This window comes from Arachis hypogaea, chromosome 14 (assembly GCF_003086295.3).
Source record: "Arachis hypogaea cultivar Tifrunner chromosome 14, arahy.Tifrunner.gnm2.J5K5, whole genome shotgun sequence".
Classification (NCBI taxonomy): Eukaryota; Viridiplantae; Streptophyta; class Magnoliopsida; order Fabales; family Fabaceae; genus Arachis; species Arachis hypogaea.
Window position 1 is genome coordinate 100,732,871 of NC_092049.1, and position 15,223 is coordinate 100,748,093.

The following is a 15,223-nucleotide window of genomic DNA, read 5'->3' on the forward strand; positions in this document are numbered from 1 at the left end:
TCCTAACCTATGCAATTTATTCTATTCTATAAAGGAAAGAAAATCTAACTAAAATATCCTAATTATTGGTGCCAGAGAAGAGAATTTACCTTCGGAAGTCAGGTACTGACCGACCTCCCCATACTTAAGGCTTTGCACCGTCCTCGTTGCCATCTGTCAGAAACAGGGGTGGGCTGGTAGCAGTATCTCCACAGGCGGGGCCGTCATGGCTCCCTGTGCTGGTGAAGGAAGTGGAGTCCGGAGTGTCTAAGTCTCTAAAATGTCCCTTGAGTAGCTCCTTGAGGTGTTTGAATCGGCGCTCGTTACAGCGCTCTCTCATCTTTGCTTTCTGTTCTTGCCGATCTAACCGTTCGATTATCTGCTGGAGCAATTTCTCAGTTGTAGATGCTTGTGGTGTTGAAGAAGGATTATCTTCAACTGGAGCAGTAGGAAGGCTTGTAGTGGCTGCTGAGAGTCTGAGGTATTTCCCGTTAGGGACATACTGATCATCCCGTGGAAGCATGGCTTTGGTGTCCCCAGCTCTGTAGGAGACTCCGGCTGCTGAGACAAGATCTGAGACCTAGGCGGGGAAAGGTAAGTTGCCCGCAATTCGTACGTGTTCCATAGCATTCCAGATATGTCTTGAGAGATTCAGAGGTTGGTCTGTAAGGATGCACCATAGTAGAACAGCCATGTCCACAGTGAAGGAGGACTCATGAGTGCTCGGAAAGACGTAATGGGACATGATCTGCGCCCATACGCGAGCCTCCAAGGTAAGTGTTGAAGCCAAGATTCCCTTAGGGTGGGTACGGTGGTATCTGTAGATCCAACGGCTGCCAGGTAATGCGATGACTCCGAGAACGGAGTCCCAGTCGAATTGGTATTTCTGGCGCTGAAGGGTGGCTTCTTGAAAAGTGTCCATTCCTGTTGGAATAGGGGGAAGATTCAGAGCTTGCTGAATGGCCTCTTCTGTGATGGGGACTTGCTTTTTCCGGACATAAACAGATTGCAGGGTCGGCATGTAGAAGTTGGAGTAGAACTCAGCTACCCAAGAAAGATTGACCTGCCTCGGCTGTCTCCGTAGGAAACCCCATTGTCTTCGCTCAAGTTGTGGCTCAACGAAGGTGGCAATATTGGACGGGAGGATAAGAAGGTATTCATTGTTATAATTCCTTTCTGCCAGGATAGGGAACATCTGCTCACAGTAGCGATTGGGAAATCGTGCAGTGTCCTTTGCTGGAAAGGCTTTCTCTTTTTCGTCAACCTTTATTATCCGCTTAACTCTTTTTGTTGAGGGCTTGATTGTGGTTGAAGAAGGCTCTGCCACTAATGCTCTTTTAGTTCCTCTTCTTGCTGGTGGTTTGGAAGTTACTTTCTCCTTTCCTTTCTTGGTGGCCATCCTGAAAGAAGGGAAGAGAAAGAAAATTAAATTTAAGGAGATATACAGCAAGGAAGGAAACGGAAAAGAGGGTGAATGATGCACAGCAAAATGTAGATGACAGTAACACATGCTCTCGAGTACATATAAAAAGCCATCAATGGAAAATAGCTAGTGCGTACAAAGTCAAGTGAATGCAAGGTGTTTATTGGCATGCCGGAAAAGGGCATGAGTGGCATAGACCAAGCATTACTTCATAACAAACCATCACGTTTGTATTGACAATTGAATTCAATTAATAAAATAATAATGAAAAGTTGTGAAAAGCAAGCATTGAATAGTATAGCAACATAGAGAAGTGCATAATGTCACATGAGCTTTTTCACAAACACATAGCATGCATGGTGAATAGGGTATAGAAAATATGAAGATGAACATGCAAGCAATCCCTTAAATGGGAGAAAAAATAATTGTCAAACAATTTGCAATAATTCACAAGCATATAGTGAGGGATGATAACTCAAAAGGTTTCTAACACCATGTAAAGAAAAGAAAAGAAGAAGAAGAAAAATAAAAATTTGAAAAGAAAAAGAAAAGAAAAATAAAATAATAATATATATACATAATATAAGAAGAATTATAGGAAAAGAGAAGAAGGAAGAAGAAGGTAAAACCTTGTTAATGGTGGTAAGAGAGATAGAGAGTGAAAGGTGAGATAGAAGGGGGAAGGGGGAAGGAAGAAATAAGGGGGGGAAGAAAAATTAGGATTTGGGGAGGAGAAAGATAAGATAATTTGGAAATTTAGGTTGAGCTGTGCGGCGCATGCGATGCGGCCGCGTGGGGCACGCGTTCGCGTGGGTGTGCGTCATGTAAGGGGACGCGATCGCGTTGGTCACGCGGTCGCGTGACCTGTGTTACGCTGCTGGCGCGAGTGCAGTCTCGCTCCAGCACAACTCTCTGTTCGATTTATTTTAATTGCCAAAATTGAGTCACGCGATCGCGTGGGTCACGCGATCGCGTGAGTGTGCATTATAAAATGGGTGACGCGGCCGCGTCGGCGACGCGGTTGCGTGATAAGGATTGTGCTTCCAGCACCAATCCAGCACTACTCTTGCACAATATCTCAGTGTGCACCCTTTTACATCGAAAATTCAGGGCACGCAGCCGCGTGAGGCACGCGGTCGCGTGGGAGGCCAGGATTTCCATGCGACGCGAACGCGTCAGGGACGCGGTCGCGTGGGTCGATTTGTGCCATTGGCACGCCTCCAGCCGGACTCCAGCCAAACTCTCTGTTTGTTTATTTGTTTCCTCCACCCTCTTTGCGACGCGGACGCGTCGCTGATGCGATCGCGTCGCGCGGCGAAAAACCCTTTTTTTTAAAGGAAATATGAAGACATGAAATGCAAATGCACGAAAGCACTAATAAAGAGGAGAGTTATTAAAGAAAAAAAACTAAAAGTGAAGAAAGGAACGATCATACCGCGGTGGGTTGTCTCCCACCAAGCACTTTACTTTAACGTCCGTAAGTTGGACGCTCCACTAGCTCAATCGGATGCTATGTGGGGATCTTCCAGGCGGAAGATCTCAAGCTCCTTATTTTTCTGCACCTTCTCACCATGGTACAGCTTCAGGCGTTGTCCATTGACTTTAATAAGTTCAAAGCTTGAAGGATGGCTTAGGTGATAAACTCCGTACGGTTCAGCCTTCTCTACTCTGTATGGACCTTCGCATTTTGATCTCAACTTACCGGGCATGAGCCTTAGTCGAGATTTGTAAAGGAGGACGAAATCTCCAGGTTGAAACTCTTTCTTCTTGATGTTCTAATCATGCACAACTTTCATCTTTTCCTTGTAAATTCTGGAGTTCTCATAAGCTTCTAGGCGAAGGTTCTCCAGTTCCTGCAGTTGCAACTTCCTTTCAGCTCCGGCGTTCTCAATTCCCATGTTGCACTCCTTAACTGCCCAGAAGGCTCTGTTTTCTATTTCAACTGGGAGATGACAAGATTTTCCATAAACCAAGCGGAAGGGACTCATCCCGATGGGCATCTTGTATGCCGTTCTATATGCTCACAGTGCATCTTGTAGCCTGGTGCTCCAGTCTTTTCTGTGAGGCTTTAATATCTTTTGCAAGATACGCTTAACTTCTCTGTTTGATACCTCGGCTTGCCCATTAGTTTGGGGATGGTAAGCTGTTACAACTTTATGGATTATCCCATGCTTCTTCATCAATCCTGTTAGTCTCCTGTTACAAAAATGGGTGCCTTGATCTCTCACGATTGCTCGTGGTGATCCAAAGCGACATATAATATGGTTTCTCACAAAGGAAACAACAGTGTTAGCATCATCAGTGCGGGTAGGAATTGCTTCTACCCATTTGGAAACATAATCCATAGCTAACAATATATAAAAGTATCCATTAGAATTTGGAAATGGACCCATGAAGTCAATGCCCCAAACATCAAAAATTTCACAGAAGAGCATATATTGTTGAGGCATCTCATCCCTCATGGATATATTACCAAATTTCTGGCATGGGGGCAGGATTTACAAAACTCAGCAGCGTCTCTAAAAAGAGTAGGCCACCAGAATCTGCAGTCTAAGATCTTTCTAGCTGTTCTTTGAGGGCCAAAATGTCCTCCACTCTCAGATGAGTGACAGGCCTCTAAAATGGACTGGAATTCTGATTGAGGCACACAACGTCTAATTATCTGGTCAGCGCCACATCTCCATAAATATGGGTCATCCCATATATAATATTTAGACTCGCTTTTCAGCTTGTCTCTTTGATGTTTTGAAAAATGTGGAGGAAATGTGCGGCTAACTAAATAATTATGATGGGAAGCAGAAGCTGGTGAATTAAAAATTTATTAAAATGGTTACATTGCAAGTATAGTTCTTAACTTACCGAAAATCTGCCTATCAATTTAGAAATATGTCACAGAGAGTTTAATTTAAAATTACTGAGAGTTTTAAGTCCCAGGTCGTCTCCCAACAAGTTGCAGAAAAGTGTGCTGTTTTATTAATCAGATGTTCCAAGAAGTTGAGCTAAGTAAATTGGAATTTAAATTGAGGAATTTTAAATAATATAAATAAAAGCCTTGACTGGGAATTGATTAGTTAGAATCTCTATCATTGATGGAGTGATTTTTAAGATTGATTTATAATTAACGGTTACTCTGTTTGGTTATCCTTTACTAGGTAAGGGAAAGTCAAACAAGTTCGAATGCCAGATCTGTTCACGAGTTGCAACCCACTTAGTTCAAAGGGATTGGCGTTGGTGACAGGATAGCACTCCAACATTTAACCCAACTACAAATTTCTCCTTTAATCCTTCCAACTCAAGAGTTCCTTTTAATCAACTCCCCATCAAGTAATGAAACTACTCACGCATTGTAAATAAAGAATCCATAGCACATGAAAGGGAATTAAAAGAAGACATGATTATTGGAATTGAAATTGAATTAAAAATAAATAATCCTTGCATTAATTAATCATAAAAGTATCTAAATGACCAGATTGAACAAAGCAAAGGACATGGAAGAATGAACCCAAGTTAAGAAAACAAACTAGAATGATGAAGTCTTGATGAGGAAATAACTCTCCCCAATGTTCCAATGCTAAGACCAATTGAAAATTAAAATTCTAAAAAAAACTAGAGAGAAAAACCTAAGAGAGTGAAAACTAGATCTAAAAACTACTGAATGAATGTGTGTGTTATTTCTGCATATTCTCTGACTCTAGTCTGCTGTTCCGGGCTGAAAACTGGGCCGAAATAAGGTCCAAAATCACCCCATCGAATTCTGCAGATTATGCAGATCGCGCATGTCACGCGATCGCGTCATCCATGCGGACGCGTCGCTTGCGCTTTTTCCTCTCCACGCGTTCGCGTCGTCCACGCTACCGCGTCGCTTGCGCTTTCCAATCCGCGCGGCCGCGCAAGCCATGTGGCCACGTCACTGTGATTTGCGCTCCTTCGCGTGGTCGCGTGAGCCATGCGACCGCGTCACTTCTCGCTGGTTATCTCCTCAAATTCTTGTGTTCCTTCCATTTTTGCTAGCTTTCTCTCCAATCTCCATCTCATTCATGCCCTATAAAACCTGAAACACTTGACACACAGATCACGGCATCAAATGGAATAAAGGAGAATTAAAATTAAATAATTAGAGTCTCTAGGAAGCAATTTTCAAACATGTATTAAATTTAGGAAGGAAATCTAAATGCATGCTAAATTGATGAATAAGTGGGTAAGGATCATGACAAAGCCACACAATTAAACACAATATAAACTATAAAATAGTGGTTTATCAACCTCCCCACACTTAAACATTAGCATGTCCTCATGCTAAATTGAAGGAGACAAGAAAATGAGTATGAACATGTAGAAACTCATGAAATGCAATGCAATCCTACATATATAATTAAATGCAACTATATGATTATTGTCCACTTGATTAAAAGTAAATAAGCCCTTCAAAACAGTTACAAATCAAATTCCACTAATTCTATCATTATACAATAAAACCGATAAAAGTGCAAGAAGATAGCTTATGAAAGCAGGAAACATGAAAATTCAAGCATTGAACCCTCACTGATAATGTATGTACGCTCTAATCTCTAGTGTATAGGGTAATCACTCTATTCTTCTCTAGTCATGTTTTCTAACTTTTGTTGTTCTCCTAACCAATCAACAACAGTTAATATACCAATGCAAACATCATGAGGTCTTTTCAGGGTTGTAATGGGGCCAAGGTGCAGGTAAGGGTATACATATGGCTAAGTGAGCTTTATAAATTGAATCTTTAATTAACCTAAGCTCTCACCTAATATACATATATTCTATATACTTTTAAATTCATGCTTAGCTACCCATAATTCCCTTTTTCAACCCATACTCATGTTTCAACTTTGTATTTTAATTCTATCATATGTGCATTGATCTTTGAATTCTGAATTTAACATTGGGGTAATTTTGTCCCCTTATTTATTTGTTTATCATTTTTTTTGAATTGAAATAAATAAAGCTTATCAACGCACATAGATTTTTGATTCTTATAGTTTCACATGAATAGGTATCCAAATTCCCTTTAAATTTCCATGACACATCCCCTTAACAACTTTTGTTCCCACAATTTCCCATACTTAACTAGCACACACAATTCTATCTTAAGCTAACCAAAGATTCAATTTGGGATATGCAATTTGTTTTTCAGCTTAAGGTTAGTAATGTGGTAAAATATAGAACAAATGGGGTTTTAAAGGCTCAAAGTGGTTAACAAGGGTAATTGAAAAAGGTAGGCTTGATTTGGATAAGTGAGTTTAAACAAATAATGGCCTCAATCATATGCAAGCATGTAAATATAATAAATATTGGACATATAAGATAAAACAAAATATAGATTACAATCATAGAGAAGTAAACACACAAGAATAAAATAATTATAGTTAAATAATGTAACCATACATAAAGGCTCAAATCTTTCACAGGTTGTGTGTTCTTTAGCTCAAACATGATGTTCCAAATACAACTCAAGCAGATTTATCATAAAAAATTTGAAAAATTAGTGAAATTTTATTCCAAAGATAGATTTTTAAAAGAAACTTATTGTCTTTTCAATCAAGTAGAACATGCATGCAACTATTCTAACCTATGCAATTTATTCTATTCTATAAAAGAAAGAAAATCTAACTAAAATATTCTAATTATTGGTGTACAGAGAAGAGAAATTACCTCCGGAAGTCAGGTACTGACCGACCTCCCCACACTTAAGGCTTTGCACCGTCCTCGGTGCCATCTGTTAGGAACAGGGGTGGGCTGGTGGCAGTATCTCCACAGTCGGGACCATCATGGCTCCCGGTGCTGGTAAAAGAAGTGGAGTCCGGAGTGTCTGAGTCCTTGAATTTGCCCATGATCAGCTCCTTGAGGTATGTGAATCGGCGCTTGTTACGGCGCTCTCTCATCTTAGCTTTCTGTTTATGCCGATCCAACTTTTCAAGTAACTGCTGGAGCAATTTCTCAGTGGTAGATGCTTGTGGTGTTGAAGAAGGAATATCTTCAACTGGCTCAGTAGGCTGGCTTGTAGTGGCAGCTGAAAGTCTGATGTATTTTCCGTTAGGGACATATTGATCATCCCGTGGAAGCATGGCTTTGGTGTCCCCAGCTCTGTAGGAGACTCCGGCTGCTGAGACAAGATCTGAGACCAGGGCGGGAAAAGGTAGGTTGCTCGCAATTTGTACATGCTCCATAGCATTCCGGATGTGTCTTGAGAGATTCAGAGGTTGGTCTGTAAGGATGCACCATAGTAGAACAGCCATGTCTGCAGTGAAGGAGGACTCATGAGTGCTTGGAAAGACGTAATGGGACATGATCTGTGCCCATACACGAGCCTCCAAGGTAAGTGCGGAAGCCAAGATTCCCTTAGGACGGATACGGTGGTATCCATAGATCCAACGGCTGCCAGGTAAAGCGATGACTCCGAGAACGGGGTCCCAGTCAAATTGGTATCTCTGGCGCTGAAGGGTGGCTTCTTGAAAAGCGTCCATTCTTGCTGGAATAGGGGGAAGACTCATAAATTGCTAGATGGCCTCTTCTATAATGGGCACTTGCTTCTGCCGGACATAAATAGACTGCAGGGTCGGTATGTAGAAGTTGGAGTAGAACTCAACTACCCAAGAAAGATTGACCTGCCTTGGCTGTCTCTGTAGGAAAACCCATTGTCTTTGTTCAATTTGTGGCTCAACAAAGGTAGCAATATTGGACGGGAGGATAAGAAGGTATTCATTGTTGTAGTTCCTTTCTGCTAGGATAGGGAACATCTGCTCACAGTAGCGATTGGGAAATCGCGTAGCGTCCTTCGCTGGAAAGGCTTTCTCCTTTTCATCAACCTTTATTATCCTCTTAACTCTTTTTGTTGAGGGCTTGACTGTGGTTGAAGAAGGCTCTGCCACTAATGCTCTTTTTAGTTCCTCTTCTTGCTGGTGGTTTGGAAGTAGCTTTCTCTTTTCCTTTCTTGGTGGCCATCCTGAAAGAAGGGAAGAGAAAGTAAATTAAATTCAAAGAGATATACAGCAAGGAAGGAAACGGAAAAGAGGGTGATGGATGCACATTAAGATATGCTGACATTAACACATGCTCGCGAGTACGTGTGAAAAGCCAACGATGGAAAATAGCTAGTGCATATAAAGACAAATGAATGCAAGGTGTTTATTGGCATGCTGGCAAAGGGCATGAGTAGCATAGACCAAGCAATACTTTGTAACAAACCATCATGTTTGTATTGACAATTAAATTCAATTAATAAAATAAGAAGGAGAATTTGTGAAAAGCAAGCATTGAATAGTAGAGTAAAGTAATGTAGAAAAGTGCATAGTGCTATATGGGCTTTTTCACAAACACATGGCATGCATGTTAAACAAGATATAAAAAGTATGAAATTGAACATGCAAGCAATCCCTTAAAAATAATAATAATTGTCAAATAAATTGTAACAAGTCACAAGCATATAATGAGGGATAATGACTCAAAAAATTTCTAACACCATGTAAAAAGGGAAAAGAAGAATAAAGAAAATAGGAATAATTAAAAGAAGAAGAAAAGAAAAAGAAAACACATGGAGAACAATAAAAAAAATGATAGAAAAAGAAAGAAGGAAGAAGAAGGTAAAACCTTGTTAATGGAGGGGAGAGAGAGAGAGAGTGAAAGGTGAGATAGAAAGGGGAAGGGAGAAGGAAGAAAGAAGGAGGGAAAAGAAAAATTAGGATTTAGAAGAAAGAAAGATAAGATAATTTGGCAAATTAGGTTGAGCTGTGCGGCGCATGCGACGCGGCCGCGTGGGGCACGCGTTCGCGTGGGTGCGCATCAGGTAAGAAGATGCGATCGCGTCAGTCACGCGTCGCGTGACCCGTGTTGCGCTGCTGGCGCGAGTGCAGCCTCGCTCCAGCACAACTCTCTGTTCAATTTATTTTAATAGCCAAAATTGGGTGACGCGATCGCGTGGCTCACGCGATCGCATGAGTGTGCGTTATAAAATGGGTGACGCGGCCGCGTCAGCAATGCGGTCGCGTGACAAGAATTGTGCTTCCAGCACCAATCCAGCATCACTCTCGCACAGAATGCGACTCTGCACCCTTTTACGTCGAAAACTCAGGGCACGCGGCCGCGTGGGGCACGCGGTCGCGTGGGAGGCCATGATTTCCATGCGACGTGGTCGCGTCAGCGACGCGGTCGCGTGGGGTAATTTGTGCCATTGGCACGACTCCAGCGCTCCTCCTGCGTAACTTTCTGTTCATTTTTGTTTTTCTTTTACTCCCCCTGCCACGCGGACGCGTCGCTGGTGCGATCGCGTTGCGCGGCGAAAAAAAAATTTTTTTTTAAGAAAGATAAAGACATGTAAATGAAAGAGCACGAAAGCACTAATAAAGAGAAGAGTTATTAAGGAAGAAAAACTAAAAGTGAAGAAAAGAACGATCATACCGCAGTGGGTTGTCTCCCACCAAGCACTTTGCTTTAACGTCCGTAAGTTGGACGCTCCACTAGCTCAATCTGCTGCTATGTGGGGATCTTCCAAGTGGAGGATCTCAAGCTCCTTGCTTTTCTGCACCTTCTCACCATGGTACAGCTTCAGGCGGTGTCCATTAACCTTAATAAGTTCAGAGCTTGAAGGATGGCTTAGGTGATAAACTCCGTACGGTTCAGCCTTCTCTACTCTGTATGGACCTTCCCATTTTGATCTTAACTTACCGGGCATTAGCCTTAGTCGAGATTTGTAAAGGAGGACGAAATCTCCAGGTTGAAATTCTTTCTTCATAATGTTTTGATCATGCACAACTTTCATCCTTTCCTTGCAAATTCTGGAGTTCTCATAAGCTTCTAGGCGAAGGTTTTCCAGTTCCTGCAGTTGCAACTTCCTTTCAGCTCCGGCCTTCTCAATTTCCATGTTGCACTCTTTAACTGCCCAGAAGGCTCTGTGTTCGATTTCAACTGGAAGATGGCAAGCTTTTCCGTAAACTAAGCGAAAGGGACTCATCCCAATGGGTGTCTTGTATGCTGTTCTATATGCCCACAGTGCATCTTGTAGTCTGGTGCTCCAGTCTTTTCTATGAGGCTTTACTATCTTCTGCAAGATACGCTTAATTTCTCTGTTTGACGCCTCGGCTTGCCCATTAGTTTGGGGATGGTAAGCTGTTGCAACCTTATGGATTATCCCATGCTTCTTCATCAATCCTGTTAGTCTCCTGTTACAAAAATGGGTGCCTTGATCGCTCACAATCGCTCGTGGTGACCCAAAGCGGCATATAATATGGTTTCTCACAAAGGAAACAACAGTGTTAGCATCATCAGTGCGGGTAGGAATTGCTTCCACCCATTTGGAAACATAATCCACAGCTAACAATATATAAAAATATCCACTAGAATTTGGAAATGGACCCATGAAGTCAATGCCCCAAACATCAAAAATTTCACAGAAAAGCATATATTATTGAGGCATCTCATCCCTCATGGATATGTTACCAAATTTCTGGCATGGGTGACAAGATTTACAAAACTCAGCAGCATCTCTAAAAAGAGTAGGCCACCAGAATCCACAGTCTAAGATCTTTCTAGCTGTTCGTTGAGAGCCAAAGTGTCCTCCACTCTCAGATGAGTGACAGGCCTCTAAAATGGACTGGAATTCTGATTGAGGCACACAACGTCTAATTATCTGGTCAGCGCCACATCTCCATAAATATGGGTCATCCCATATATAATATTTAGACTCGCTTTTCAGCTTGTCTCTTTGATGTTTAGAAAAATGTGGAGTAAATGTGCGGCTAACTAAGTAATTAGCAACAGGTGCATACCAAGGGGCTACCTCAGATACTGCTTGCAGGTTGTCAAAAGGAAAATTATCATCTATAGGAGTAGAATCTTCCTTAATATGTTCAAGGCGACTCAAGTGGTCTGCTACTAAATTTTGATTACCACTCTTATCCTTTATTTCTAAATCAAATTCTTGTAATAGCAGTATCCAACGTATAAGTCTTGGTTTGGATTCCTTTTTAGCTAGTAGATACTTTAGAGCTGCATGGTCCGAATACACTACTACTCTAGTACCAAGTAAATAAGCCCGGAATTTATCCAGAGCGAAAACAATAGCAAGTAGCTCTTTCTCAGTAGTAGTATAATTGGACTGGGCAGTGTCTAAAGTCTTAGACGCAAAGGCAATAACAAAAGGATCCTTACCTTCATGCTGAGCCAGCGCTGCTCCTACTGCATGGTTGGAAGCATCGCACATGATTTCAAACGGCTGGCTCCAGTCGGGTCCTCTAACAATTGGGGCTTGAGTTAGAGCAATCTTCAACTTATCAAATGCTTGTTTGCAATCGTCACTGAACTCAAACTCAATGTCCTTCTGCAGTAATCTGGATAAGGGAAGTGCCACCTTACTAAAGTCCTTAATAAATCTCCTGTAGAAACCTGCATGGCCAAGGAACGAACGGACTTCCCTCACAGAAGAGGGGTTAGGTAAACTAGAAATAACATTCACCTTTGCTGGGTCTACGGAAATGCCATTATTAGATACCACATGTCCTAATACAATCCCTTGCTTTACCATAAAGTGGCATTTTTCGAAATTCAATACAAGGTTTGTATTAACACATCTATCTAATACTCTAGATAATCCATCTAAGCAAAGGTTAAAAGAATCACCATAAACGCTAAAATTATCCATAAAAACTTCCATACAGTCCTCAATAAGATCAGAGAAAAGACTCATCATGCACCTTTGGAAAGTAGCTGGTGCATTGCACAAGCCAAAGGGCATTCTCTTATAAGCGTAAGTCCCAAAAGGACATGTAAAAGTAGTCTTTTCCTGATCCTCAGGAGTTATATGAATCTGGAAATAACCTGTGTAACCATCTAGAAAGCAATAATGTGATTTACCTGACAGGCGATCCAGCATTTGATCAATGAATGGAAGTGGGTAGTGATCCTTACGGGTAGCTTGGTTGAGACGCCTGTAATCAATGCAGACTCTCCAAGCATTCTGAACTCTAGTTGCTATGAGCTTTCCATGCTCATTCTTCACGGTAGTGACTCCGGACTTCTTGGGCACCACTTGTACTGGGCTTACCCATTCACTGTCTGAAATGGGATATATGATACCGGCCTCCAATAGTCTGGTCACCTCCTTCTTGACAACTTCCAAGATGGTGGGATTCAATCTTCTCTGGGGTTGACAGACAGGTCTTGCTCCCTCTTCCAAAAATATTCTGTGCTTGCATACTTGAGGGTTGATTCCCACTATGTTTGCCAAACTCCACCCAATTGCCTTCTTATGCTTCCTTAGCACATCAAGTAACTGCTCTTCTTGTTGAGAAATCAGTTCTCTTGCAATAATAACCGGAAGCTTCTGCTCATCCTCGAGATAAGCATATTTGAGATGTGGAGGGAGAGGTTTCAATTCTAACTTTTGATCATGGGCAGGCTCTGGATTATCTGGGGCTTGTGAAAATGGCGAAGTGTCCTCATTGTCAGTTAAGAGGGTCCCCACACTTGGACCTGTCTAGTGTGCCTTTCTTCAAACTCTTCTTTTTGAACTTCAGCCACACTTTCGTCTATGACATCACACTGGAAGATAGAACGATCTTCTGGGGGGTTGTCAATGACTCCATTCAGATTGAAGATTACTATGCGGCCATATATTTCAAAGGAGTATGTTCCGGAAGAAGCATCCAATTTGAATTTTGATGTCTTCAGGAATGGTCTTCCAAGTAGGATTGATGATGGCTTATCTGAATCATTATGGGGCATCTCCAAGATATAAAAATCAGTGGGGAATGTGAGCCCCTTAATGTTCACCAAAACATCTTCAGCAACTCCAGCCACTGTAATAATACTTTTATCTGCTAATACAAAACGAGCTACCGACCTTTTTAAGGGAGGGAGCCTTAAAACATCATATATAGACAAAGGCATTATACTGACACATGCTCCTAAATCACACATGCAATCATAAATTACTACATCACCAATAGTACAACTAACTATGCAAGGACCTGGATCACTACATTTTTCAGGTAATCCTCCCATTAAAGCAGATATAGAACTACCTAAAGGAATAGTTTCTAATTCATTAATTTTGTCTTTATGGATACATAAGTCTTTTAGAAACTTTGCATATTTAGGTACCTGCTGAATAACATCAAAAAGGGGGACAGTTACCTCGACCTTTTTGAATATCTCTACCATTTTAGGATCAGGTTCCAGCTGCTTCCTGGGCTTCCTTGCAAGCTGTGGAAATGGAATGGGAACAGTGGGTTCCGTGGAGCCTGCGCCTTTTGGTGCTTCTTCTCGTGGTTGAGCTATCTTTTCTTCAGCTATGTCCTGTATATCCTCTTCCTCTTCAACATCTTCGATTTTCACCACATCTTCAGCTGAGGCGTATTCTGGTGAGATTGGTTCCTCCTGATTCCTCTCCTACAGTGTGGTTCCGGACCTCAGGGTGATGGCATTAATGCCTCCCTTTGGATTGGGTAACGGTTGAGAGGGGATTCCAGTGGTGCTTGAAGGTTGGTTACTGGAATTTTGTGCTGAACCAAGCTGTGTCATAAAAGCTTGCAGAGTAGAGGTGAGACCATTCAGACTGGCGTTAATAGTGTTCACGATGGTACTTTCCATGGCCAGTTGTCTTTTCTCAAAAGCTTGTAATAAATCTTCATTAGAAGATACCGAAGAATGAGTAAATTGAGAGGTTTGCTGTTGATTGTTCGGTGGTCCTTGGTTTTTCCTCAGGTGAGGTGCTCGGTAAGGTTGATTTTGCTGCCTGTTGTTGTTATTATTCCACCTCTGATTTCCCTGATTATCTCTGCCTCCCCTATTATTGTTTTCCCTCCAATTCTGGTTTGAATTGTCCTGCCATCCATGGTTATTAATTCCACTTTGATTGTACCCTTGGTTGGGGCGGTCATAGAAGTTGTGAGTGGATGCCACCATGTTGTCTTCTTGTTGGAGCTGCGGGCATTCATCAGTGTAATGGCTGTAATCAGCACAAATTCCGCAAATTCTTTGTGGAACAAGTTGTTGGTTTTGCTGCGGTTGAGTTTGCTGAGCTTGTTGATTCAACTGCATTTGCTTCAGCAGGTTGGTCATCTCATAGATGCTTTGATTTAGAGCAGCAGTCTCTATGCCAGAAGATACTTCTGCAACGGCTTTTGAACGGCCTTGCTTCTGTCTGTGGTTCCGAGTAGATTCAGCTAAATCACTGATCAATTGCCAAGCTTCATCAGTGGTCTTGTACTTCTTCATAGACCCATTGCTGGCACTTTCCAATGTGGTCTTATCTTGGGGCCTCATACCTTGTGTGATATAGCTGAGTAGCACGATCTTGTCAATCATGTGGTGGGGGCATGCTTCCAGAAGATTATTGAAGCGCTCCCAGTATTCAAAGAGAGTCTCATTGTCATCCTGAACAATTGTAGAGATATTCTTCCTCAGTTTATCAGTAACTTCAGATGGGAAGAATTTCTCCAGAAACTCCTTTCTGAGTGTATCCCAGTTGGATACATTTGCTATAGGTTGAGTGTAGTACCACTCTCTTGCTTTTCCCTCAAGAGAGAACGGAAAAGCATTTAGCAGAATTGAAGTTTCATCAGTGCCATCACGCCTGACAGTAGAACAGGCTGCCTGGAAATCTCTCAAGTGCTTGATAGGCTCTTGAGCAGGTAGGCCATAAACTTGGGCATCAAATTTAACAGTGCGGTCTTTATTTCAAAATCTGTAGCTACCGCTGGATGATGCGCTTGAAACGGTTGCATTGTAAAATCAGAAGCTCCTTCCTCCTGAATGGTAACTCTTCTAGCTGCCATGTTTTCTGCACGTAAAACAACC

The 15,223-nt window shown here is 41.9% G+C and overlaps 1 non-coding gene across 1 annotated transcript; it reads left to right on the forward strand.

Annotated features, from left to right (window-relative positions):
* Window positions 1–14,725: 14,725 nt before the first annotated feature.
* Window positions 14,726–14,833, forward strand: LOC112746141 (small nucleolar RNA R71). The gene has a single exon (XR_003174038.1). It is a non-coding gene; the product is annotated as a small nucleolar RNA R71 (small nucleolar RNA).
* The last annotated feature ends 390 nt before the right edge of the window (window positions 14,834–15,223 follow it).